Source organism: Balaenoptera acutorostrata, chromosome X, assembly GCF_949987535.1.
Source record: "Balaenoptera acutorostrata chromosome X, mBalAcu1.1, whole genome shotgun sequence".
Classification (NCBI taxonomy): Eukaryota; Metazoa; Chordata; class Mammalia; order Artiodactyla; family Balaenopteridae; genus Balaenoptera; species Balaenoptera acutorostrata.
Window position 1 is genome coordinate 52,903,252 of NC_080085.1, and position 27,987 is coordinate 52,931,238.

Sequence of the window (27,987 nt, forward strand, 5' to 3'; positions counted from 1 at the left end):
AAGGAAAGAAGGAAGGAAGGAGGAAAGGAAGGAAGGAGGGAAACAAGGAAGGAAGGAAAGAAGAAAGAAGGAAAGAAAATAGAATTAAGAAATCAATTGATACTAAAATTAGTAGGTGAGAGTTTGATGAAGAACAAGATATTTGTAGTCTTTGTATTTATTAATTACAAAGGACAATAAAAACTTTATATTGGACAAACCTGGTGGAACCACCTTACCCTAGTAATCAAAATGAACATCATGAATATTGGGACAAACCAGCATCATGTACCTTTTGACCTGATGCTGAGAAAGACACATCACCTCACTGATACTCCCACCAAAAATGCATAACCCGATTTTTTTTCAACATATCTAAATGAGCTAAATAGAAAGGTGGAAAACAACCCTAGCTTATTAAAAACAAAACAAAACAACAACAACAAAAACCCCCATACCTGTGTTGTTCCTGAAAAGATGTAAGGTAGCTAAAGTAAAAGTTAACATTTTGAAATAATTTTAAACCCAGAAATAAGTCTGTACTAAAATAAATTAAACTGTCTCCTAGGGTGAAATATTACTACAGGAACACCAGCAAGTAATAAAAATGAAAATTTCTTGAAAATATATTTGCACTCTTTATCTTCTTAGATCATCTATAATTAAGACTATCCTGGATATTTTTACACCCCAAATAGGGATAATCTTCAGATTTCGCTAGTGTATAGTTATGCAGATGTTTGTAGGAGAATAAGGACACACTGGTTTTCTGAATTAGCAATCAGGCTATTGACCCCCCGAAGAAATCCTTCCAAGTGAGTAGACACACTTATAAAGGTCTCAATTTCCTTTTGAAAGAAAATGATGTAAATAGTGAAAACTGTTGAGAAAAGGAAAAATAATAAGAATAGCAGTAATACCTGCTTATGAATTTACTATTGACCAGCACTTTCACATATTTTTTTGATCTGGCAACCAACCCCTGAGGTGGGTAGGTTTCAGTCATTCATTCCAACGAGGTTTTTATTTCCCACAAATGCCAAGGATGCCAAGAAAAGTTTGTTCTTGGATTTGGTTTCCACGTATTCAGAAAATAAATAAAAGTCAAACAAGTCATTTTACTGACTAGCTTTAGTTCAGAAATAGCATGAGACATTTCTCAAAATCCATTCTTTACAGAGGAGACAAGAAATGTCTGAAATCCACTTTGGATTCTTTTGGAATTCTTTCTGACTAAGCAGCATTTTTAGTTAAGAGAAGTGTTTCTTTGTTTTGCTCACATCCTTTGAGGAGCAAATGGGTGTTGACTGTCCAGATGTAGGTGTTTTGAAAACCAGGCTGGGCTCTTGCCATTGCAACCAGACTTGCAGAACTCAGAGCTTTAGTCTCCTGTGTCTTCCTGCAAGGGTTAAATCTGAGGAGTGGTGGAATTGTTTCTCATCACCTATAGGAAGCTTCCACTTTTCCCATTATTTTACTGGTTACTGTTCTGTTGCATATTTTACAAGTAATCCACAAAATAGTTTTGGAGCCTTTGCACTTCATAAGTTTTGCTTCTTTAAAACTGAGTGCTTGCTTCTCAATTAATAAGTGTCTGTATTTTGGGGTGTTGGGTTAGCCTTGGGCTGGAGGCACATTCCACCTGTATCCAGCACCTGCAGCTGCAAGCAGTATGCACATGCTTCTTCGAAATTCTGTGAGGAACTGCAGGCCCAGAAGCAGCAGCAGGTGTGACCCAGGCAGGTATCTTGCAGTTTCAGCTGAAACCTGATGAGAGTCCCATCGTGGATTTTATTGTGAAGAAACACCAGCCAAACCCAAATGGAGTGACGTTGCACAAAATAAGTGGCCTAAACTCTTCTAAAACGTCAAGAGCAAGAAACTAAAGGAAAGGAGGTAGAACTGTTCCGTATTGAAGCAGTAAGTGCTCGGTATGAACCTGGGCTGGACCTTGAACTAGGAAAGATTAACTATAAAGGACATTATTCGGACAATTGATGAAATTGGATTATGGACTGCATATATGTGTGTGTATGTGTATGCTTACAATTATATGAGCCTGGAGAAGGATATACACTAAGTTGTTAACATTGGTTACTTGGGAAAGAGTGGGGGCTGGGGATGAAGGGGGAAAATACCACACTTTACTTATTTTTCTTTTAATTTTATTGGAGTAGAGTTGCTTTGCAATTTTGTGTTAGTTTCTGCTGTACAGCAAAGTGAATCAGTTTTACGTATACATATATCCCCTCTTTTTTTTTAGATTTCTTTCCCATTTAGGTCACCACTGAGCACTGAGTAGAGTTCCCTGTGCTATACAGTAGGTTCTCATTAGTTATCTGTTTTATACACAGTAGTGTATATATGTCAATCCCAATCTCCCAGTTCATCCCACCTCTCCTTCCCCCCTTGGTATCCATAAGTTTATTCTCTACATCTGTGTCTCTATTTCTGCTTTGCAAATAAGTTCATCTGTACCATTTTTCTAGATTCCACATATAAGCGATAATATACGATATTTGTTTTTCTCTTTCTGACTTACTTCACTCTGTATGACAGCCTCTAGCTCTATCCACGTCTCTGCAAATGGCACTATTTTGTTCTTTTTATGGCTGAGTAATATTCCATTGTATATATGTACCCCATCTTCTTTATCCATTCCTGATGGACATTTAGGTTGCTTCAAAATTAAATTATGTTTAAATTCTATTTCATTTTTACAAAATAAAAAAAATATTTTTAAGGTACCATATTCAACATTTCTTCCCTTCTTTAGTGGACTCAATGAAGGAGGTTAACAACAGCATTCAGGAGCAGGGGGCACCACCATGAAGTGGTTGCGAGCCACGGACACTGTATAGCAAGCAACAGATGGCACAGAGCACTTAAGAACAGTTCAGACCGGGTTCAGAGCTCAGAGGCCCTACTTGCTCACCAGTTGTGTGACCTCAGACAAATTCTTCAGGCCCTCCGAGCCCACTCTTCTCTAAAATAGGCAAACAGTGCCTTCTAGAGTGTCCACGTGAGGAATAAATAGGTTATTGTATGTATCATGGCTGGCACAGGGAAAGCACTGGCCACATGGCAGTGTTTTGTTTTATGATGCTTACAAAGCTTCAGAGAATTTTAGAGGACAGATCAGGTGGAAAGTTAATCATTTACCTTCCAGGGAGAGTCTCTTAGGGTTCAGGACAGGAGCAATGCTTCAGACTCCTGTGACTTTGGACTCCAGCCACATTTCAGAAACCTGGAAATAAAGAGGTCCATTGTGTATTAGTCTTTCTCAGCCCAGAAATTAAAATAATAACCCCCTTGCCTCAGGGCAATGGGTACAACTGCAAAGTTAGTAGAAGAACTTCTGATTTAATCTCAGTATCACCGCTCCAGCTAGTGATACCCCACACCTCACCAAAAGCACCCAACGTTTTTTCACTTCCACAATCACTGTCTATGAATTGCAGCTTCTATCCAGTGCACATCACGGTCCCTTAAGTGTCATACCCTTATTCCGGCTAACTTACTCTCTCTTTCAGAGGAGGAAGAACCTCATGGTTGTCTAATCTTAACCCAGGAATTTCACCTGCCTCACTCTGATCTCCTTGAAACTTTTTTTCCAAGGCCCAGACACAGAAGTCTCTGCAGGCGGGTCATATCTTAAAACAGTGCCAGGATATTTTCAAGCTGGTTATGCAGTCACCACTTCCTGAGAGCTTATAGAAACCAATCTCCTTCCTGAAGTCAAGTCAGCACAACTAGCTAAACTTACAGGCTTGACTCGAGCCAGTCAGCTAGCAAGGGATAAAAGGGCTAACATAGACATGGCAGCAGATAAGCCTTTGGGGTGTTCCGTGATTTTTGTCATGCTATGGAAACAACACTTTTAACTTTTATGTCAGATGCCTTGCTCCTTCCCAAGAATTTAAATGTGATTAATCTGGAAGTTCCTACTAGGGAACAAACCCATGAGGCAAAAGGAAATGTTTTGGCTGACCACTATGCTAAAGAGGCTGCCCTCACTCAAGTTTGATTGGTTCAACAAGTTAAAGACAATCTGGCTAACTCTGGATCATTTCTTTGAAACCTTGCACAAACTTCATTCACAAGCCCCAGACTCTGTAAAAATACATTGGGAGAAATCTGGATATGACTCCCAATTAGGTGGATTATGGAGCCACCTAGCTGGCTGCTTGGTCTCTCTAAACACTCTAAAATGGAGCTTGGTGAAAAAATTTGCACACCATGACCTACCACAGTGAACCAACTTGAAAATCATTCTGGGATATCATAGGGAAATTTTTAATCGGTTGGCAGAAGGATGTCCCCAGTACCTGTTGCACCTGCTTGCCACTCTAAATTCCGGCTTCTGTGAAAGGACTAAAATCAGAGATTTAAGAGGATGTAAGTAGTCTTACCTTTGATGGTTTCTCTGTTGCAAGTGGGAACCACGTCTTGTGTATATCCATGTATTCAGTCATTTACTCAACAAATACTTGCTGAGCACCTAATGTTTGTGTCTCATCCTGTTCTGGGAAGTAGAGATAGAGTGGTGAGCGAGAGAGAACAAGTTCCTGCTCTCAGAAATTTACATTCTGTTAGGGAGAGAAAATAAAACATAAACACAAGACACACTTTCAGACAACTGGGCAAAGGGATGGAAAGTGACTAGTTATCTCACTACACTTAGGGGGTTGAGGGACATGTGGCACTTGAACTCAGTGCTAAATGACAAGAAGGAGACAGCCATATGAAAATCTGAAGTAAGAATCAATTTCCAGGTATCTGAGAAGGGAGTGAGTTTGGTGTGTTTTACAAACAAAACAAAATCCCATGTGGTGATTCTGTAGTGAACAAAGGGGAGAGTGGTTGGAGATGAGGTCCAAGAAATAGTCAGGGATCTGATGACTCACGGTTTGTAGGCCAAGGAGGGTGGATTGAATTTTATTCTTAGAGTAAAGAGAAGCCATTGTAGGATTTTATGCCAGCAAGTGATAGGAGCCAATCTAGGCTTTGGGACGGTCACACTGTCTGCTTTGTGGAGAGCAGATTGTTACTGGCCATAGCAGATATTGCCACTTGCCCACACCAACAGTCGTTATCCCCTCCCTCAATTTTTGCCAGCCACTTTGCTGTCTGGAACAAAATATTACATTCAAAAGTGTTGGAAGTGATTCTAGGGAATGCAGCTTAAGCAGAATTTACTCAGCTAAGAAGAGCTCCTATTTTTGCCTTTTGCATTACAATTTTCTTCAGGCACACAACTCTGGCTGGAATTTGGCATGACGGCTGGAATTCTAGTGGCCACTCTGGATCATGATGGGACCCTGGATCTTGAATCCATGTGCACAGGTGGTGGAAGAGAAAGGTCGCTACCTGGGTCCCACATGACTTTATGGAGCCTTCATACCTGCCCTGGACTGGCAATCTCCTGGACTGGTAAATCTTCTTTCTAGTGAGAGAGAAAGAAAAAAACAACTTTTAATTTGCTTTAGCCATTATTGTGCACAACCAAAGCTACTCAACTGATATAAGAGTGGAATCAAGGAGTCCAGTCTAGGAAGCTATTATAGTAATCCAGGCAAGAGAAGAAGGTAACTTTGGGTGAGAGTGATAGCCTTGGATTTGGGGAAGAGTGATCTAATGCTAGATATAATCTGAAGGTAGAGTCAATAGGATAATGTCAAAGATTGGATGTATGGTGAATGATGGTAGCATTTACTGAGACAGGGGAGACTTAGAGAGCTGTAAACTGTGTGGAAAATCAAGAGTTCTATTTTGAACTTGCCAATTCCCTGGTGTCTTGTCCATGGGGAGATGCTGGGGAGACACTTAGATATGGTAGAGGTAGAGTGAGAGGTAAAGATTTGGTAGTTATGAGGATAGTATTTTTTTTAATCTGTAAACACTTATTTTGTATCTCTTAAAGATAAGGACTAAATTCTACCTCCCAAATATCAAACCCATCCACCTCCCTCCAAATCCCATTATCACCATTCTAGTTTCAGACCATCGTTGTCTTGTGCCCAAATTACTTACATGGCATTCTAGCTTGCCTTTCTTCCTTTGGGCTTGTTTCCCCTCCAATCTATTCTCTACACTGGAGTATTCCAACTTTTTTTTTTTTTCTCTTCAACAGTATTATTGAAGTTTTTAAAATATGCACCCTAATATGTGCATATTTACTGACCACATGTATTTAGTAATGCATTCTAATATGCATGGACATAATGCAGCTGTTGATTGCTTCCTGTCGTCCTCTCACCCCCTCCCCATTTTATCATTTGGGGGAGTGGAGTGCATGGAGAGAGCGAAGCAGGAAGCTGAGAGGCTGAGGTGGGTGGGTTCCTATGTCCTTGGGACCTTGGTTTCCTAAGCCCAGCATCTCAGATCAAGTCGACAACAGGGCACCAACCCATGTCCTGGAAGTTTCAGCCACCCTGTGTATAGAATTGTCCCCAATGATGATTAAACTAGAGTGGGAAATGACCACCAGGTGGAACCACAACCCAAATGAGACCAAGATGGACTTGGTTCTCCATCAGATGCCCAAACCCCTGGCTGCCTAGCTCTGCCAAGTTCCATTGTAAGGCACTGGAGTGTTTTTTGGCTGCGTTGGGTCTTCTTTGCTGTGTGCGGGCTTCCTCTAGTTGTGGCGAGTGGGGGGCTACTCTTGGTTGAGATGTGCAGGCTTCTCCTTGCAGTGGCTTCTCTTGTTATGGAACACGGGCTCTAGGCATGGGGGCTTCAGTAGTTGTGGTGCACGGGGTTAGTTGCTCCACAGCATGTGGGATCTTCCCAGACCAGGGCTCGAACCTGTGTCTCCTGCATCAGCAGGCGGACTCTTAACCACTGCACCACCTGGGAAGTCCCTGGATTATTTTTTTAAACTCCATTTGGTCAGAATTTGACTGTGTACAATAAAATGGAAACCTTAAAGAAATGAGATTTAAAAATATAAACAATTTTACAAGTTCCTTTCTACAACTGAATGGACTTCAACATACACCTTCTTGGTACACACACACACACACACACACAATTGCATTGTAAATAATGTTTAATAACTTTCATTTTAAATATTTTTTATTTATTTATTTGGCTGCAAGAGATATTAGTTGCAGTACCTCGGATCTTCATTGAGGCATGCGGGATCTTTCATTGTGGCACGGGCTTCTCTCTAGTGGTGGCGTGTGGGTTTTTCTCTCTGTAGTTGTGGCCGTGGGATCCAGGGTGCATGGGCTCTGTAGTTCGTGGCACGCAGTCTCTCTCGTTGAGGCACACGAGCTCGGTAGTTGTGGCATGCAGGCTTAGTTGTCCCGTGGCATGTGGGATCTTAGTTTCCCGACCAGGGATCGAACCCGCATCCCCTGCATTGGAAGGCGGATTCTTTACCACTGAAACAGCAGGGAAATCACTCGTTTTTAATAATTTTAAAAGTTATTTATTTTTATTATTTAATACTTTCCATTTTTAATAGTTTTCTTTAACATCTTCATTGGAGCATAATTGCTTTACAATGTTGTGTTAGTTTCTGCTGTATAACAAAGAGAATCAGCTATATGTATACATATATCCCCATATCCCCTCCTTCCTGTGTCTCCTTCCCACCCTCCCTATCCCACCCTTCTAGGTAGTCAGAAAGCACCGAGCTGATCTCCCTGTGCTATGTGGCTGCTTCCCACTCACTATTTATTTTACATTTGGTAGTGCATGTATGTCAATGCCACTCTCTCACTTCGTTCCAGCTTACACTTCCCCCTCCCTCTGTCCTGAAGTCCATTCTCTACATCTGTATCTTTATTCCTGTCCTGCCCCTAGGTTCTTCAGAACCTTTTTTTTTTTTTAGAGTCCATATATAAGTGTTAGCATACGGTATTTGTTTTTCTCTTTCTGACTTACTTCACTCTGTATGACAGACTCTATGTCCATCCACCTCAGTACAAATAACTCAATTTCGTTTTTGTTTTGTTTTTTTATGGCTGTGTAAAATTCCATTGTATATATGTGCCACGTCTTCTTTATCCATTCATCTGTCGATGGACATTGAGGTTGCTTCCATGTCCTGGCTATTGTAAATAAAGCTGTAATGAACATTGTGGTACATGAGTCCTTTTTGAATTATGGTCTTTTCAGGGTATATGCAGAGTTGTGGGATTGCTGGTGGTATGGTTGTTCTATTTTTAATTTTTTGAGGAACCTCCATACTGTTCTCCATAGTGGCTGTATCAATTTACATTCCTACCAACAGTGCAAGAGGGTTCCCGTTTCTCCACCCACTCTCCTGCTTTTATTGCTTGTAGATTTTTGGATGATGGCCATTCTGACTTGTGTGAGGTGATACCCCATTGTAGTTTTAATTTACATTTCTCTGATGATTAGTGATTCTGAGCATCCTTTCATGTGTTTGTTGGCAATCTGTATATCTTCTGTGGAGACATGTCTGTTCAGGTCTTCGGCCCATTTTTGGATTGGCTTGTTTGTTTTTTTTTGATATTAAGCTGCATGGTCTGCTTGTATATTTTGGAGATTAATCCTCTGTGAGTTGCTTCACTTGAAAATATTTTCTCCCATTCTGAGGGTTGTCTTTTCATCTTGTTTATGGTTTCCTTTGTTGTGCAAAAGATTTTAAGTGTCATTATGTCACATTTTTTAAATTTCCATTTCTCTAGGAGGTGGGTCAAAATGGATCTTGCTGCGATTTATGTCATGGATTGTTCTGCCTATGTTTTCCTCTAAGAGTTTCATAGTGTCTGGCCTTACATTTAGTTGTTTAATCCATTTTGCGTTTATTTCTGTGTACAGTGTTAAGGAGTGTTCTAATTTCATTCTTTTACAGGTAGCTGTCCTGGTTTCCCAGCACTAGTTATTGAAGAGGCTGTCTTTTCCCCATTGTATATTTTTGCCTCTTTCATCAAAGATAAGATGGCCGTATTGTGTGGGTTTATCTCTGGGCTTTCTATTCTGTTCCATTGCTCTATATTTCTGTTTTTGTCCCAGTACCATACCGTTTGATTACTGTAGCTTTGTAGTATAGTCTGAAGTCAGGGAGCCTGAATCCTCCAGCTCCGTTTTTCTTTCTCAAAATTGCTTTGGCTATTCGGGGTCTTTTGTGTTTTCATACAAATTTTGAAATTTTTTGTGTTAGTTCTGTGAAAAGCGCAATTTGTAGCTTGATAGGGATTGCATTGAATCTGTAGATTGCTTCGGGTAGTATATTCATTTTCACAATGTTGATTCTTCTGACCCAATAACATGGTATATCTCTCCATGTGTGTGTATCATCTTTAATTTCTTTCATCAGCGTCTTATGGTTTTCTGCATACAGGTCTTTTGTCTCCTTAGGTAGGTTTGTTCCTAGGAATTTTCTTCTTTTTGTTGCAATGGTAAATGGGAGTGTTTCATTACTTTCTCTTTCAGATTCTTCCTCATTAGTGTATAGGAATGCAAGTGATTTCTGTGTCTTAATTTTGTATCCTGCTACTTTACCAAATTCATTGATTAGTTCTAGTAGTTTTCTGGTAGCATCTTTAGGATTCTCTATGTATAGTATCATGTCATCTGCATACAGTGACAGTTTTACTTCTTTTCTGATTTGGATTCCTTTTATTTCTTTTCCTTGTCTGATTGCTGTGGCTAAAACTTCCAAAACTATGTTGAATAATAGTGGTTAGAATGAGCAACCTTGTCTTGTTCCTGGTCTTAGTGGTAATGGTTTCAGTTTTTCGCCATGGAGAATGATGTTGGCTGTGGATTTGTCATATATGGCATTTATTATGTTGAGGTAAGTTCCCTCTATGCCTACTTTCTGGACGGTTTTTATCATCAATGTGTGTTGAATTTTGTCAACAGGTTTTTCTGCTTCTATTGAGATTATCATATGGTTTTTATCCTTCAGTTTGTTAATATGGTGTATCACATTGATCACTTTGTGTATATTGAAGCATCCTTGCATTCCTGGGATAAACACCACTTGATCATGGTGCATGATCTTTTTAACGTGCTGTTGGATTCTTTTTGCTAGTATTTAGTTGAGGATTTTTGCATCTATGTTCATCCGTGATATTGGCCTGTAGTTTTCTTTTTTTGTGATATCTTTGTCTGGTTTTGGTATCAGGGTGATGTTGGCCTCATAGAATGAGTTTGGGAGTGTTCCTCCTTATGCTATATTTTGTGAGCATTTGAGAAGGATAGGTGTTAGCTCTTCTCTAAATGTTTGATAGAATTTGCATGTGAAGCTACCTGGTCCTGGGATTTTGTTTGTTTGAAGATTTTGAATCAAAGTTTCAATTTCAGTGTTTGTGATTGGTCTGTTATATTTTCTACTTCTTTTTGTTTCAGTCTCCGGAGGTTGTGGTTTTCTAAGAATTTTTCCATTTATTCCAGGTTGTCCATTTTTTTGGCGTATAGTTGCTTTTACTAATCTCTCATGATCCTCTATATTTCTGCTGTGTCGGTTGCTACGTCTCCTAATACTGTTGATTTGAGTCTTCTTCCATTTTTTCTCGATAAGTCTGGCTAATGGGTAAACAATTTTGTTTATCTTCTCAAAGAAGCAGCTTTTGTTTTATTGATATATGCCATCGTTTCCCTCATTTCTTTTTCATTTATATTGGATCGGGTTTTTATGATTTCTTCCCTTCTGCTAACTTTGGCTTTTCTTTTGTTCTTCTTTCTCTAGTTGCTTTACGTGCAAGGTTAGGTTGTTTATTTGAGATTTTTCTTGTTTCTTGAGGTAGGAGTGTATTGCTATAAACTTCCTGCTTAGAACTGCTTTTGCTGCATCCAACAGGTTTGGGGTCATCATGTTTTCATTGTCATTTGTTTCTAGGTAATTTTTGATTTCACCTCTGATTTATTCAGTGATCTCTTGGCTAGTTAGTAGTGTATTGTTTAGCCTCCATGTGTTTGTATTTTTTACACTTTTTTTCCCTGTAATTGATATCTAGTCTCATAGCGTTGTGGTCACAAATGATACTTCATATGATTTCAATTTTCTTAAATTTACCAAGGCTTGATTTGTGACCCAAGATACGATGTATCCTGGAGAATGTTTCATGAGCACTTGAGAAGAAAGTGTATTGTGTTGTTTTTGGATGGAATGTCCTATAAATATCAATTATGTCCATCTTGTTTAATGTGTCATTTAAAGTTCGTCTTTCCTTATTTATTTTCCTTTTGGATGATCTGTCCATTGGAGAAGGTGGGTTGTTAAATTCCCCTACTCTTATTGTGTTACTGTCAATTTCCCCTTTAGTGGGTGTTAACATGTGCCTTATGTATTGAGGTGCTCCAATGTGGGTGCATAAATATTTACAATTGTTATATCTTCTTCTTGGATTGATCTCTTGATCATTATGTCACGTCCTTCTTTGTCTCTTGTAATAGTCTTTATTTTAAAGTCTATTTTGTCTGATATGAGAATTGCTATTCCAACTTTCTTTTGTTTTCCTTTTGCATGGAGTATCTTTTTCCATCCCCTCACTTTCAGTCTGTATTTGCGTCCCTAGGTCTGAAGTGGGTCTCTTGTAGACAGCATACATATGGGTCTTGTTTTTCTATCCATTCATCCAGTCTATGTCTTTTGGTTGGAGCATTTAATCCATTCACATTTAAGGCAATTATTGATATGTATGTTCCCATTACCATTTTTTTTAAATGTTTTGGTTTTGTTTTTGTAAGTCTTCTCCTTCTCTTTGTTTCCTGTCTAGAGATGTTCCTTTAGTATTTGTTGTAAGGCTGGTTTTGTTGATCTTGAATTCTTTTAGCTTTCGCTTGTCTGTAAAGGTTTTATTTTCTCCATCGCATCTAAATGAGATCCTTGCTGGGTAGATTATCTTTGTTGTAGGTTTTTCCTCTTCATCACTTTAAATGTGTCCTGCTTCTCCCTTCTGGCCTGCAGAGTTTCTGGTGAAAGATCACCTGTTAACCTTATGGGGATTCCCTTGTATGTTATTTGTTGCTTTTCCCTTGCTGCTTTTAATTTTGCTTCTTTGTATTTAATATTTGATAGTCAGATTAATATGTGTCTTGACGTTTTTCTCCTTAGATTTATCTTGTATTGGACTCTCTGCGCTTCCTGGAGTTCCATGACTATTTCCTTTCCCATATCAGGGTTGGTTTCAAGTATAATCTCTTCAAATATTTTCTTAGTAACTTTCTTTTTCTCTTCTTCTTTTGGGACCCCTATAATTCGTATGTTGGTGCATTTAATATTGTCCCAGAGGTCTCTTAGACTGTCCTCAATTCTTTTCATTCTTTTTTTTTTTTTTATTCTGTTCTGCAGTAGTTATTTCCACTTTTTTATCTTCCAGGTCACTTACCCGTTCTTCTGCCTCAGTTATTCTGCTATTGAATCCTTCTAGAGAATTTCTTATTTCATTTATTGTGTCATTCATCGTTTGTTTGCTCTTTAGTTCTTCTAGGTCCTTGTTAAATGTTACTTGTAATTTCTCCATCCTATTTCTAAGATTTTTGATCATCTTTACTATCATTACTTTGAATTCTTTTTTCAGGTATACTGCCTATTTCCTCTTCATTTGTTAGTTCTGGTGGGATTTTACTTTGCTCCTTCATCTGTTGTATTTTTCTCTGTCTTATCATTTTGCTTAACTTACTGTGTTTGGGGTCTCCATTTCGCAGGCTGCAGGTTCGTAGTTCCCGTTGTATTTGGTGTCTGCCCCTAGTGGCTAAGGTTGGTTCAGTGTGTTTTGTAGGCTTCCTGGTGGAGGGGACTCGTGCCTGTGTTCTGGTGGATGAGGCTGGATCTTGTCTTTCTGTTGGGCAGGACTGCATCCGGTGCTGTGTTTTGGGGTGTATGTGAACTTAGTATGATTTTAGGCAGCCTCTCTGCTAATGTGTGGAATTGTGTTACTGTCTTGCTAGTTGTTTGACATGGGGTGCCCAGCACTGGGGCTTGCTGGCTATTGAGTGGAGGTGAGTCTTATTGTTGAGACAGAGGTCTCTGGGAGAGCTCTCGGCAGTGGACATTACATGGGGCTGGGAGGTCTCTTGGTACAATGTTGTGAACTCAGCTCTCCCACCTCAGAGACTCAGGCCTGACACCTCGCTGGAGCACTAAAACCCTGTCAGCCACACGGCTCAGAAGAAAAGGGAGAAAAGCAGAAAGAAGGAAAAATAAAATAAAAACTCATTAAAATAAAAATATGTATTAAAATTTAAAAAAATTTTAAAGTAATTAAAAAAGGAGAGCAACCGAAGCAATAAACAAATCCACCAATGAAAACAAGTGCTAAAACCTATACTAAGATAAACATAAAAATCAGAAACTAGTCAGTCACATACAGCAAACCCCAAATCTATGGTTGCTCCCAAAGTACACCGCCTCAATTTTGGGATGATTCATTGTCTGTTCAGGTATTCTACAGATGCAGTGTACATCAAGTTGATTATGGAGATTTAATCCACTGCTCCTGAGGCTGCACGGAGAAATTTCCCTTTCTCTTCTTTGTTCGCACAGCTCCTGGGGGTCCGCTTTGGATTTGGCCCCACCTCTGCATGTAGGTCGCCTGAGGGCTTCCATTCTTCGTCCCCACAGGTGGGGGTTAAAGGAGCGGCACATTAGGTGGCTCTGGCTCACTCAGGCCATGGGGTGGGAAGGGTAAGGAATGTAGGGCAAGCCTGTGGCGGCAGAGGCCAGCGTGACATTGCAACAGCCTGAGGCATGCCATGTGTTCTCCAGGGGAAATTGTCCCTGGATCACGGGACCCTGGCAGTGGTAGGCTGCACAGGCTCCCAGGAGGGGTGGTGTGCATAGTGACCTGTGCTTGCACAAAGGATTCTTGTTGGCTGCAACAGCACCCTTAGCATTTCATGCCCATCTCTGGCGTCCACGCTGATAGCCGTGGCTTGCACCGGTCCCTGAAGCTTGTTTAGTTGGTTTTCTGAATCTCCTCTCCTCCCACACGCCAAAACAATGGTCTTTTGACTCTTAGGCAGGTCCAGACTTTTGCCTGGACTCCCTCCTGGTTAGCTGTGGCACACTAGCCCCCTATAGGCTGTGTTCACACAGCCTACACCTGTCCTCTCCCTGGGATCTGAACTCTGAAGCCCGAGCCTCAACTCTCAGCCCACGCCCCTCCCAGCGGGGGAGCAGACAAGCCTCTCAGGCTGGTGAGTGCTGGCCAACAGCAATCCTCGGTGTGTGAATCTCTCTGCTTTTCCCTCTGCAGCTCACTGCTGTCCTCTCCTCCTTGGTTCCATAGCTTCCCCCTGACCACCCCCCGTCTCTGTCAGTGAAGGGGCTCCCTAGTGTGTAGAAACTTTTCCTCCTCACAGCTCGCTTCCAGAGGTGCAGGTCCCATCCTTATTCTTTTGTCTGTGTTTTTTCTCTTTTCTTTTGCCCTACCTAGGTGCATGGTGACTTTCTTGCCTTTTGGGAAGTCTGCCGTCTTCTGCCAGCATTCAGTAGTTGTTCTGTAGGAGTTGTTCCACATGTAGATGTATTCTTGAAGTTTTTGTGGGGAGGAAGGTGATCTTCACGTCTGACTCCTCTGCCATATTGAAGGTCCTCCCTGAGGCTAGTACTTAAACCATGGGAGGGACAGGACAGGTTGGTATCACCTAGAAAGTGTGTAGATAGAGAAGAAGGCTGGATATATTCCTGGGGCACCCTCACATTTAGATGTCCAGTGTGGGAGAAGGGACCAACAAAGCGGACTGAGGAAAAAGGGCCAAGCAAATGGGCAGAGATGGCAGCAGAGGCAGGCTGACAGGAGCAACGTTGTAGGTGGAAGCAAGCAGATGGGGGCAAAGACACAGACAGAAATGGACAAGGCAGAGATAGAGACAGAAACAGAGACAAGGGAGACAGACACAGACAGGGACAGAAAATGGCAGAGAATGAGAGTCAGAAGGAGACAGACAGAGAGACATCAAATGAGAGAGACATCCAATGAGAGGCAGGCAGGCAGATAGACAGTATCACACTCAAGCGTGCACACAAAGACAACACACGCCCCCCCCACACACACACACAGGCAGCCTTCAAGAGACAGAGGCAGACAGAGACAGAAACAGAAATAGAAGCAGAGGCAGACAGACAGACAGTCAGAGACTGCCAGATAGGGAGTCAGAGACAGAAGCAGGCAGTAAAAGAGTCAGACCAAGACAAACAAGATGTAAGAGAGACAGATGGAGACACACAGCAAGAGAGAAATCTAATATCCCTCCACCACCAGACTCGCTTCCTATGAATTTCAGCTGCTATCTCCAGCACACTTTGTAGGCCACAGGTGTCATACTCCTATTCTGGCTACCTTACTCTCTCTTTCAGAGGAGGGATTACCTTATTTTTATGGGCTGAATTACGTCACCCCCCAAAATTCCTGGGTTGAAGTTCTAATCCGCAGTATCTCCGAATGTGACCATAACTCGAGTCTTGGCAGAATTAATTAATTAAAAATGAGGTCATTAGGGTAGGCCTTAACCTGGGACAAACTGTGTCCTTATAAGAAGAGGAAATTGGGAGATAGACATGTACGGAGGGAAGATGATGCAAAGGCACAGAGAGAAGACAGACATCCAAAATCCAAAGAGAGACACCTGGAACAAATTCTTCCCTCATGGCCCTTAGAAGGAAACGACCCTGGTGACACCTTGATCTCAGGCTTCTAGCCTCCAGAACTGTGAGAATATAATTTTCTCTTGTTTAAGCCATCCAGTCTGTGGCACTTTGTTATGGCAGCCCTAGCTAACTCGTACACTCATGATTGTCCAACCTTAACACAAGATCATTCCCTGGCTCACTCTGATTTCCCTGAAACTCTTTTACACGGTTCAGACATAGAAGTCTCTGTAGGCGGGTCAAGCCTTAAGACAGGATGAGGATATTTTCCAGCTGGCCATGCAGTCATCACCTCTCAAGGACTTAAAGGATCCAATCTCTTTCCTGAAGTGAAGTCAGCACAACTAGCCAAACCTACAGACTTGACTCAAGTCTGTCAGCTCACAAGGCATATTGCATGCTGTGTTAACATAGATACAGCAGCAGACAGACCTTTGGAGTGGTTCATGATTCCAGTATGCTGTGGAAAATATTGGGGTTTCTTTCCTAGCTGTTGCTGGTACTCCCATTAAGCATGGTAAGCAAGCACAAGCTTTACTAGATGCCTTGCTCCTTCCTAAGGAATGGCATGTATTTAACCTGGAAGCTCATACTAAGGAACAAACCCATGAGGCCAAAGAACATTTTGGCTGACCACTATTCTACAGAGGCTTCTCTCACCCAAGCCCAATAGGTTCAGCAAATTTAAACACAATCTTGTTAGTCTAGGTCACTTTCATGAAACTTTGAGCAAGCTTCAATCACAAACACAAGTTCTTCTTTTAAAAAAAAATCATATATTGGGAGAAACGTGGTTTTACCCTCCAGTCAGGTGGGTTATAGAGTCACCAAGACAGCCTTTTGGTCTCTCCAAGACCCTCTGAAGTGGAGGTTGGGAAAGCAAAACAAAACAAAAACAAAAACGTGCACACCATGACCCATGAAGTAAACTGACTCGAAAATTATTCTGGGGCAACGTAGGCGGGAAATTTTTAATTGGATAGAATAGGATATCCCCAGGGCATACTGAACCTGCAAGACTCATTAACCTGGAAAATCTGTGAAGATGGCACATGGACAGGCGCCACAGCCTCAAGACTTTTTGAATATTTGCAAATAGAATTTACACAGCTCCCCACAATTATCTGTCCTTCCTCTGGATGGCTAGAAGCTTCCACTTGCCTAAAGGTAATAGCTCTTACCTTGGCTAGAAAATCCATTACATTTGTGTTTTTCTTACTTGGGGAATACTTATCTTTCTAGTGACAGAGGTACTCATTTTACTGAGATCATAATTAAGGAATTTGTAAGGTCTTGCCCATTGGCCAAAAGCTACGCCATCCTTACCATCCTTAATACTCGGGGGGGGGAGGGGAAGAATATATGTATACACACACATATATATATACATTCGATGGTACTACTTTAAAATACCATGGGTACTACCAATGGTCTCACTTTAAAATTAAAACTTCCTAAACTCTCTAAAGACTTACAACCACCAGAGCCTAAGGTATTCCTGTTGGTATCAGTGGACTTCCAGTCATCTCCCTCTGCCAATCATAGATTCTCACCTTACGAATTTGTCACAGGCAGACAAAATGAGATTGGACATAATGTCCTCTGTCTTAGACTCCACTTTGTTGCAAGCAGATACGGCCACATTTCATAAGGGACTAATGCAGTATGCTCAGACTCATTCCCAATAGGTATAAGCCACTCTTCAGACAGAGCCATCTTTCGAGTATGTACATAACTTAAAACCAAGAGTCTTTGTATCCTTAATGTGACACTGGAAAAATAAAAAAAAACAAAAAACAACACTCTGGAGCCTCATTGGAAGGGCCTTTTATTAAGTTGCCCTTTATGGCCAACACTGCAGTCAAGCTACAAGGAGTAGATCTTTGGGTTCATGTCTCCTATCTAAGAAAACATCGACCTCAGACTGATGGTATTTCTACTTTAACCAGAAACCTTAAACTGAAGGCTTCTGGGAATACCATCAAAGCATTCCACTACAAGAAGAGGACAGCTTTACCGAGAACATCAGAACAAGCAGATGACCTTGGACAGTGAACACCTGCCACCCAAGACAACAGAATAAGATCCTTGTTTCCACTTCATTACCTTGTTTTATATCATAATTCTGCTACTCGCTATTTACAAACTTAACTCTGAATTTCTGCATCTCTGCAGAGTCACCTCCAAATGCCGATCAAAAAGGTTGTTTCCAAGCCTCCTTATCATTCTGTTTCTGCTTCGTCTCTTTATCCTTTCTCTTTCTGTCCTTTTCATTTCCTCTCCTTTTCCAAGCACACAAAAGAGCTGGCATTTTCTAAGCCAGGCCTCCATTTGTGAAGCTAATGTCACTTATGACTGCTGCTTTGGTTCACCTTTGTTGCGGGCTCTGCGGTCCTTTTGCAAATACCTGTCCTTTACTCTGCTGGGAATCTCTCTCTCATCACCACTGCAGATTAGGATGCAATCCCTCCCAAGTCAGGGCTGCAATAATAACTTTTCCATAATAAACACCCGTTACACTATACACCCTCAGAGAAGGGGGTCTTGTTTTTTAGATCTGTATCCTGGGTCTCTAATCCCAAATTTATGAGATTAGTTTGCTGTGATGAAACATTTCTGACTGAAGGAGGAGCCTACACATAGTCTCTGACGAGTTTCTATATACCCTGGAGAGCCCCAAATGACTCGAATTTTATTTGAGGCTCAAATGTCTGCAGGCGTTCCTCTGCCAATGAGATCCTGTTTCCTTGCTTAGCATTTTCTCTTTTAAGACATTTAATCTCACCAATTTAATCAATTGGTTGTCTCTTTAGATCAGACTTAAAACGTCACCGCCAAAGCAGAAGAATAAGCTGAGGTTAGGGACAGGTAGACTCTTCTGAAAAACATTCATTACCACCGATGATGAAGAGGAACTGTGTGAAGAAGTCAATAGACTAAGCATCAATTTTGAGGGACTCATCATTGCTCTGGATGGGTTTCATGATGCAGCTATCACCTGAGGGGTACCCTATGGACCCCACAATTACACAGTGGCTGGATGTAATGCTTGAGTACTCCATGCCATCATCTATGAAGTTACCTGAGCCACCAGTGATACCATTTAAAATATTGCATACCTGCTTGATAAATACAGAAATTCCAAAAGGCTGTCTCCCGTCATCAACTGGCATCATTCTGGCACTAAGGGAAGAACATGCACCGTCATTGGTGACAATTTTTGCAAGTGGAGTACCAGAAACCCTTATCGTGCCTTGGTGTATTAATGCACCTCTGAAGATAACTAAAACATTTGATAAGTGAATGGCATTGCCCTGACCTCTAGGACATTGTGAGTTGGCTTCAGGTGGCAGGGATGGGACAACTTTTCCTACATATTCCAAGTAAGGCTGTCCTCCTTACACATTGTTTTCCTTCAAGGGCTAGTGACTCCTCATTAAGTCAGTCCTATCACATCTAATCAAGAGCAGTGGTACCAAGCAGATGATCCAATCCCTGATTAAGGAAAGCAAAAAACCGAAGAATAAGGCTCTTCCAACTCTCCTTAAGAAATTCCTTTAACTCTAGCTCCTGAACAGTCTTACTGATTTATCTATATGTATATCATATCTATATCTATATATCTTCTTCTAGATGGTCCAGCAATGTAAAAGAATTCATCTTGGCCAAGGGGACTGTGAAAGTGCTAAAACAGGCATGACGAAATGTGTCTAATTTCCCCCTTTCCTTCTTCCTTTCCTTTTCCTTCCTTCCCTTTCCTCAACTTTTCCTTCCCCCTTCCTTCCTTCCTTCCTTCCTTCCTTCCTTTCTTTCTTTCTTTCTTTCTTTCTTTCTTCCTTCTTTCTTTCTTTTCTCTCTGCCTTCCCCACTCTGTGAACTTTGGCTACAAGGCTTGCAAAATCTGCTCTCAGAAAATACTGTTCTGTTGTTTATTGAGATTGCATCAATCACCCCGAGCAAAGAGCACAAAACCAGGAACGACCCCCAACTGTGAGTTGCAGTTAAAGGAGAAAACTGCTGCCTAATGCAAAACAGAAGGAATACCTATCCTGCTACCCTATAAAACTCTGACCTTGCTTAAATTAAGTCACTTACTCTTCGTTTGTTCCCTGAGGCATATCAATGTAATAAACCTCTAACCTCTATTTGAATCACATATCATTTTTTTGTAACAGATCTTAAACCTTTAATCCCTGCTTGATTATTTTGATAAAAGATATATATGTCCTGAAAGATTTATGAAAAAAGGTATTCACTATAGTATTAATTATATTAGAAATAAGTAGGGAAGTATTTAAATAATTATGCTAAAAATATTTGATGGACTTTTAGATATCCATAAAATTAAGTTTTTCATTATATTGACTGATAAGAGAGTATTTCAAATTCTTTTTATCCCAAAAGGTAGTAGTGTGTGTGTGTTTATATCTATATCTATATCTATATCCATATCTATTTATCTATATGTGTGTGTGTGTGTGTGTGTGTGTGTGTGTGTGTACTTATGCACACACGTATTTGTGGAGAAAAGCAGTGAATGAAATACACACACATATTTGTGGAGAAAAGGAGTGAATGAAATACAGTAATATCTTCGCAGTGATCTTCTCTGGGCAAAGAGATTCTGGGTGATGGATATAATCACCTTAATGCTTCTCCAAATTTTTAAATCGTCACAATATATATACTGAGGATGGAAAGAAACTCTCATAGGAACTCATGCAATGTCAGGATTTCCCTTCCCCGGGGTCAAAATTGCAGTATGCAAACTGCCAGTAAAGTTGGCCCAGGTATGATTTACTGCATGCATGTAAATTTCGAACCTCAGCCTCAGTCTTTGGGGAAAGCTCTACATTTTGAGACGAAAGACCACAAGAGAAGAGAAACATTGTAAAGAGGCTTAAGGAAATACAGAGAGAATGCCTCCAGGAAGCAGGCCAGACTCTTCCACAAACATGACCACAGGCCTTCAAACACTACTTCTGACGAGTTTCTAGTCTCACAACCAGGCGAGTTTGCTGAAAGGTTAAGGAGAGTAAACCATATAATCTAGCTGGAGCAATACACACTACACATGGAGACTATGCTCCTGGTCAATATAAAATGGCAACACAAATAGGCATCCCTGTAATATTAATAATAGCAAACAACCTAAGTGTTCAACAATATAGTATGACTAGGAGTGGGCGAGAAAGAAGCTGCTACAGGAATAATTATACCAACATGACAGCATGCCCCTAGATCCGAGAGGATAGCAACCAAAAAACATTTAAAGGGAGGTCAGGACATGGGTAGATATGAGAAGGGTAAAGGCACTAAATCGTCAGCTTTCGTACAGGACAGCCAGTATATACTGTTCTGTTTCTGACATTAACTGTAAATTAGAGACACAAACAACTTTGTATACATTAGCAACATGCAGAAGGAGGGCTATGTGAAAACTCAGATTGTTAGGTTTTAGAGTTTCTGATGAGTGAATCTGAGATGGGTACTGTAAATTTGAATTTCTAACAAACAAGTTCCCAGGTTATGCTGATGCTGCTGGTGCAGGTGCCTTGCTTTCAAAACCACTGACCTAGAGACACCAAGAGTAGAGTTAAAGATAGGATGAGTATATATAATCCATTTGTATTATTTTTTAGATTCCACATATAAGTGATATCATACCGCATTTGTCTTTCTCTGTCTGACTGATTTCACTAAGCATAATATTCTCTAGGTCCATCCACGTTGCTGCAAATGGCAGAGTTTCATTCATTTTTATGGCTGAGTAGTATTCTATTGTGTGTGTGTGTGTGTGTGTGTATCTCACATCTTAAACCAATCATCTGTTGATAGGCACTTGGGTTGCTTCCATGTCTTGGCTATTGTAAATGGTGCTGCTATGAACATTGGAATGCATGTATCTTTTCGAATTAATGTTTCTGTATACACCTGAAATTAATATAATATTGTAAATCAACTATACTTCAATTTACAAAAAGATAGGATAAGTATCTTACAAATGAGCAGAATGAGTAAAACAAAAAATTGGCAAAAGCACCAGCCATATAGAAAAGCATAGAAAACAAAAGAAAATGCAAACATATATAGTATAATGTACTATGATATAATAACATGTGTGGGTGTATTACTTATAGTAGGAATATTGAGAAAAGACAAAGAGGTAAAATGTTGTTTCTTCATTGTCCCTAGTGGGATTCTATCTTTTTGCTCAGAAAAAGGGATCTGGAAGAATTAATTGGCCATAACTTTGTCACAGTGCAAAAAAATCCCTGCGCCAGATGGTGTTCAGAGTCACGAGACAGGATGAACTCTCCATGGGAGTGAGAGTAGCTAGAAACGTGAAGAAGTCTAAATATGGAGCTCAGGGCCAACCACGCCCAGAAGTCAAGAAGAGGAAGACCAGCAAAATGTGAGAAGGAGCCGTCAGTGAAGTAGGAGGAACACCAGGAAAAAGTGGTCTTCTAGAAGCCAAATGAAGTAAAAGTTTCAAGGAGGAAGGAGTCATCAGTTGTCTCAAATGCAGCTGAGAGGGTCAAGTAAGATGAAGACTGGGGAAATAGCAATTGGATTCAGCAACATAGAGGTCATTTGTGACACAGATACAAGCAGTTTAAGCAGAGTATTGGAGAGAAAGCCTGAATGGAGTATGTTCATGTGAGAATGGGAGGAAAGGATTTTGAGACAGTGAATATAGACATGCCTTTGAGGGATATTTGCCAGAAAGGGGAGGAGGAAAATGGTGTGGTAGCTGGAGGCGTTAAGTGGGAGAAGTTATAGCATGTCTGTTTACTAATGAGAATGAAAGAAAAAAGAAGGAAACTTGATGATACAAGAGAGAGCTTGGGTGGGAGAATTTCTAGAGCAATTTCCTTGGGAAATTGTCAGGTATGAATGGGATCCAGTGCATCAGTAGAATGGAATATCTTTAGATAGAAGCCCCAGGAGTTCATTTGAAAAACAGGAGGAAGTGCCAAAGAGCATGAGCACAGGTGGAGTGGGGTGGCAGTGGGAGTTTGTAGTTCTCCTCTTATTGCCTCTATGTTTTTAATGAAGTGGAAAACAAGGTCACTGGCAGTGAATGAGGATGGGAGAGAAGTTGATGGAAGTATGAGGAGGGAGAAAAAGGTAGGAAGGGGTCATCCAAGAGAGTAGGCGAATGAATGAGCTAGGGTATTGGTTCTTAACTCCAGCTTCACATTAGAATTACCTGAAGAAAGATAAGGGTCTACTTTCACTCTTTACATGTGAATATCCAATATCCCAGCACCACTTATTGAAGAATAAATACTCCATTGAGCATTCTTGGCTCCCTTCTCAAATATTAGTTGACTGCTAAACTTATGGTGGTAATCATTTCACAATATATGTAAATCAAGTCATTATGCTGTACACTTTAAATTTATACAGTGTTGTATGTCAACTATATCTCGATAAAACTGGACAAAAACAAAACTTGAAAAACAAAATACCAAAAATAAAAAACTCAAAAATGAATCACCTGGAGAGCTGTTAACACTTTGGAGTACCAATTAATTCAGTATTTCTAGAGACAGAGCCAGAGCACTATTCTTATTAAATGCTGTTGGATCGTATTCAAATATTAAGGCACGGTGGGAAAGAACTGCACTAGGAACATGTAGTATTATTGCCATACAACTTTAAACACCCACTTGAGGTTCATGGTCATGGATTTACGGTGTTACCATTCATCATGGTTTCTCCACCTACGTTCAACTGGGGATTGGAAGGCTGCAGGTTTTAAGTAGGTAGAGAGATGATTTGACCGAACTTGAAATTTGGTGAGAGGCAGAGGGTGGCGGGGGCAGAGAGAGAGAGAGAGAGAAAGGGATTTGAAAATATATGTACATAAGAGAGGTATTTTAATAATTGATCAAAGACCTGAAACTGGGTAAGGAGGGAAATGAGGACATAAAAACTTTGAGGAATACTGAAAAGTTTGTAGGGTTACTGGGTACCTACTAAGGTCCCACTGGGGTCTTGAACTGTCAGTTTCAGAGTGTTTGTGGAAATGGACTGGAGAAAGGAGGTATCTATTGGGACACTGCAATGCTTGAAATTGAGATGACTTGCAGTTATTGATGACGCAGTCCAGGGAAATATTTTCAATAGAGTGATAATTCCCACCCCTAGTGCATGTTTTGGAAATGTGTATGGGCATTTTTGGATGTCAAAAGACAGGGGGCTTTACTGGCGCTCAGTGTGCCAAGATCATGGATGTGCAGGACATCCCTTCAGTGGAAGATAACACGATCGGCAAATAGCTTACTGAATATGTATTGAGGTGAAAAAGCCATTTAAACTCACCCCAAGGCAGAAACGAACTCCATTTTGTGTATAACCGCGAATTACAAAGTTTACAGAGCTTTAATATGGACCGACTTTATTATATATGAAATGATCATGTAAATCGAGGGAACATTGTATTTTGTTTATTCTTTCACAGTTTTACCAATAATTGTTCACGCTTTCAGAAAATCGTATCTCTGAAAGCAACTGCAACTTGTGGTGTTTGAGTAGCCAGTGCAATATACCTGATTTGAAAAGTTTGGAATTCACAGGAATTTTATGAATAGGTACAAGAATAAATTTATTTGGCCCTCATTTCAAATTGGGTAAAATAACAGTACCTACCTCATAGTGTCCTTGTGGGTATGTATTATTCCCAAACTAATCAACACTTAACAGTCCTTCACAAATAGGAAGACCTCAGCAAGTGTTAGCTATTAGTTCCATCATCATTATCGTTGTCATCATCATCATTATTATTTTAGAGATCTAGAAGTTACAGGCTATTTTGAAGTTTGTGTCAGATACGATCTCCAAGATGAGAAAATCCCTTTATCTATTCATTTACCTCTCAACCCTCTTGCGCACCAAAGAGACAAGCCTGAGTATCACCTGGTCTCTCTTACATAGAAATGTATAAAGAGACCCAATGTCAGGATGATACAGGGGGACGTGCCCAGAAAGAAGGGCATAAAACAGGCATGAAACAGGAAAAGTCCCCTCCATTCCCTGTTGTATATTATGAGAAGGCTCAAATTTTATATATCCTGGAACTCACATCATTCTATTTTCCTCCTCAGGTTTTCTTGCATGCAAATTTTCCTATGAAAAGTATCTCCATATGCAAAGAATAATTTACTCAAACCCCCTTGTTTTCCTGAAGAACCTCTACCTCTCCTTCAAACGCAAATTAGGGATGACACTGGTGAAAATGGAAGAGTAAGGACCTCTGGGAAATTATCTCTTTCTTAAAAATAATAAGAAAACTGGCAGAAAATACAAGCTTTCTGGTGTTTTAATTTGCCCTATTTCCATTCCTCCCCCAGCTTCATGGTCACTTTGAGAGACAACAGCCTGAAATTACAGTGAACACCAACAGCCTGATAGCTGCCAGAGAAGACAGAACAGGACTGCAGTTCCATCAAAGACCCATTCCCAGAGAACTGTTATTATTTGACCAGTCTGGTGATTCCCTGGAAGCCCTGGTGGACAACCACTCACAAGGTTGTCTTTATTTGACCTGACTCAGAGCTCACCCAATGGGAAACACATTTTCCTCAGGGGCAATTGTCAAAACTGTTAGAGGCAATAGTTTAGGGTCACAGTTGCCTCCAGCAGTGGATAAACAGTTGGAGAAGACAGTAGGCTAACCAAAATGTTAAAAGGAAAATTAGGGAATTGAGGCGTCCATGTGGAGCTTTGATAAGCTCCTACATATTCCTGGGAATGTAAAAGGCAATGCATAAGATTGTGCCCATGCTCAGGAAAGACATGAGAAGACTTTAAGCTCTCTTATTCAGGCTGACATTGAAGCTCCTTGCAAGGAGAAAGTGGAGGTTAAGGTGGAGTTGTCAAAGGACTGGCTGAGGGGTTGTAGGTATGTCCCAATATGTACACAGAGCCCCATGGCACACTGGGAGACTTACTGATTCCAGGTATTTAAGGAAATCATCTGTCCAGTTATAACCTGACCACTGACTAACCAAGGAGAGGCTTTAGTGGTCACACATGACAATGAATACAGACATTACATCATTATTTCAGAAACTCATTAAACAAATATAACTATAAAAATAACGACCAAAAAAAAAAAAGAAAAACAAAAAAACTGTGATGGGAGTGAGGATCAGAAATCTGATTTCCATGGTTGCCATAATATATTATATAATATGTACAGTTTTCAAGGGAAAAACGAAAAACTCAGGGGACATGCAAAAGATATGAAAACAAATCCCAAACACAGGAGAAAGATGCAATCAATAGATACCATTACTGAGGAAACCCAGACTTTGGTCTTACTAGCCAAGGCTTTAGTTTTCTATTTTAACATATACAAATCACTAAAATCATCTATTTTAACATGTGCAAAAAAACTGATGGAAAGAGAGTGACTTCAGAAAGATAGCAGAATGAGTTTCCAGCACTTGTACCCCCGTAGGAACATCAATTTGGACAACTATCCACACACAAAAATGCCTTCCCAAGAGCTAAGGATTCCAGGTGAAGGATTACAGCAACCAGGTGGAGCGCAGAAATAAGAAAAGGTATACTGAGGAGGATATGAAAGTCAGTTTCACATTACCTCTGTCACCCTTCCCCCAAACCTGAGCAGCCCTGTGTGGAGAGAGACACTCTTCCTGTGGGGGAAGGAGAGTGAAGTGAGCACCCAACTTTACTGTGGACCCAAACACCAGACCCACACAAGCACCAGGCCAGCCCCTGTAGCCTCAGGCTTTAGGCCAACTCCCACAACCCAGTCTACACATTCGCCCCAGTGCCAGCTCACCTCCCATGGACCCAAGCTCCAAGCAGGCTCTTGAGACCCCTGGCTTTCAGCCTTCCCCCAGGGCCAAGCCATCCCTTGGGGAGCCAGTTTCCAGGCCCACTCCAGTGGTCTCTGGAATCTGGTCAGCCTCCACAGCCCCAGCCTCCAAGCCAGGTCCCTTGGGCCCTGTCTCCAGGATTTCCACAGCTCCAGGCTGCCCCCACAGATCCAGGATCCCAGCCTGCCTCAGCATCAGCCAGACACCCATAGCCAGCCGCAGTCACTAGGCTGGTCCCTGTAGGCCCAGTGACCAAGCCCACCCCAGTGGTAACTGGTGCATGGTTGGACCCCATGGACCCAAGATCCAGGCCCACTCACATGGACCCAGGTGCCACGCCCAACACCCTGGGCTCCAGCACCAGGCCTGCCATGCAGATCGAAGCTCCAGGCCTGCTCCAGTGGACCCACCCCCACAGAGCCAGGCACCATGCCAATCCCTGTTGATTCAAGCAATGGTCCAGATCTCATGGACCCAACTGCCAGGACTACCCAAATATTGATCAAAGCACCAGACTCCAGCAGCAAGCCTGCCTGCAGAAACCACCAGAGTCATCCAGAATCTCTGGACAGGGTGACTGGTGAACGACCTTCTCTGCCAAAGCCAGTGTGTAAAGACTGGAAGAGATGCCAACTTCTCCAAATGAGAAGACACCAACACAACGACACAAAGATCACAAAAAATTAGGGAAACATGACAGGACCAAGGAAACTAATAAAGCTCCAATATCTGACCTTAAAGAAATGGAGAACTATGAATTGTCTGACAAAGTATTCAGAATAATCCTCTTAAAGAAATTCAGTGAACTAAAAGAAAACACAGATAAGACAACTGAATGAAATTAGGAAAACAATACATGAACAAAATGAGAGGTTCGACAGAGAAATAGAAACCATTAAAATAAAACCAAACAGAAATCCAAGAGTTAAAGAGTACAATGATGGAACTGAAGAATTCAATAGAACACTACAACAGCAGACCCGACCAAGCAGAAGATACAACCAGTGATCTCAAAGACAGGTTATCTGAAATTATCCACCCAGAGAATCATAAAGAAAAAAAAGAATAAGTAAACAGGTGAAGAAAGCCTAAGTCCGTTATTGGTTACCATTAAGAAAAACAATCCATGCATTATTGGAGTCCTGGAAGGAGAGAAAAGGAAGAAAGGAGCAAACAGCTTATTTAAAGAAATAATGCTGAGAACTTCTCAAATCTGGGGAGACATTTGGACATCTAAGTTTATGAAACTCATAGGTTCCCCAAAAGAGTCAATCCAAAAAGATCCTCTCCGAGACATATTGTAATAAAAATGACTAAAATCAAAGACAAAGAGAGAATCTTGAAAGAAGCAAGAGGACAAAGTTCCTCACATAAAGGGAACCCCCATAAGGCTATCAGTGGGTTTTCTCGGCAGAAAACTTGCAGGCCAGGAGAGATTGGGAAGGTATATTTAAAGTGCTAAAGAAAAACACTGCCAAATAAGAATACTTTACTCTGAAAAGTCGTTCTTCAGAGAGGAAGGAGAGATAAAGCCTTTCCCAAACAAAAACTGCAGGAGTATACCACGACTAG

General features: G+C 40.9%; 1 pseudogene; it reads right to left on the bottom strand.

Annotated features, from left to right (window-relative positions):
* Positions 1-1,110: 1,110 nt before the first annotated feature.
* On the bottom strand, positions 1,111-26,885 carry LOC130706250 (UPF0711 protein C18orf21 homolog; annotated as a pseudogene).
* Between the last annotated feature and the right edge of the window lie 1,102 nt (positions 26,886-27,987).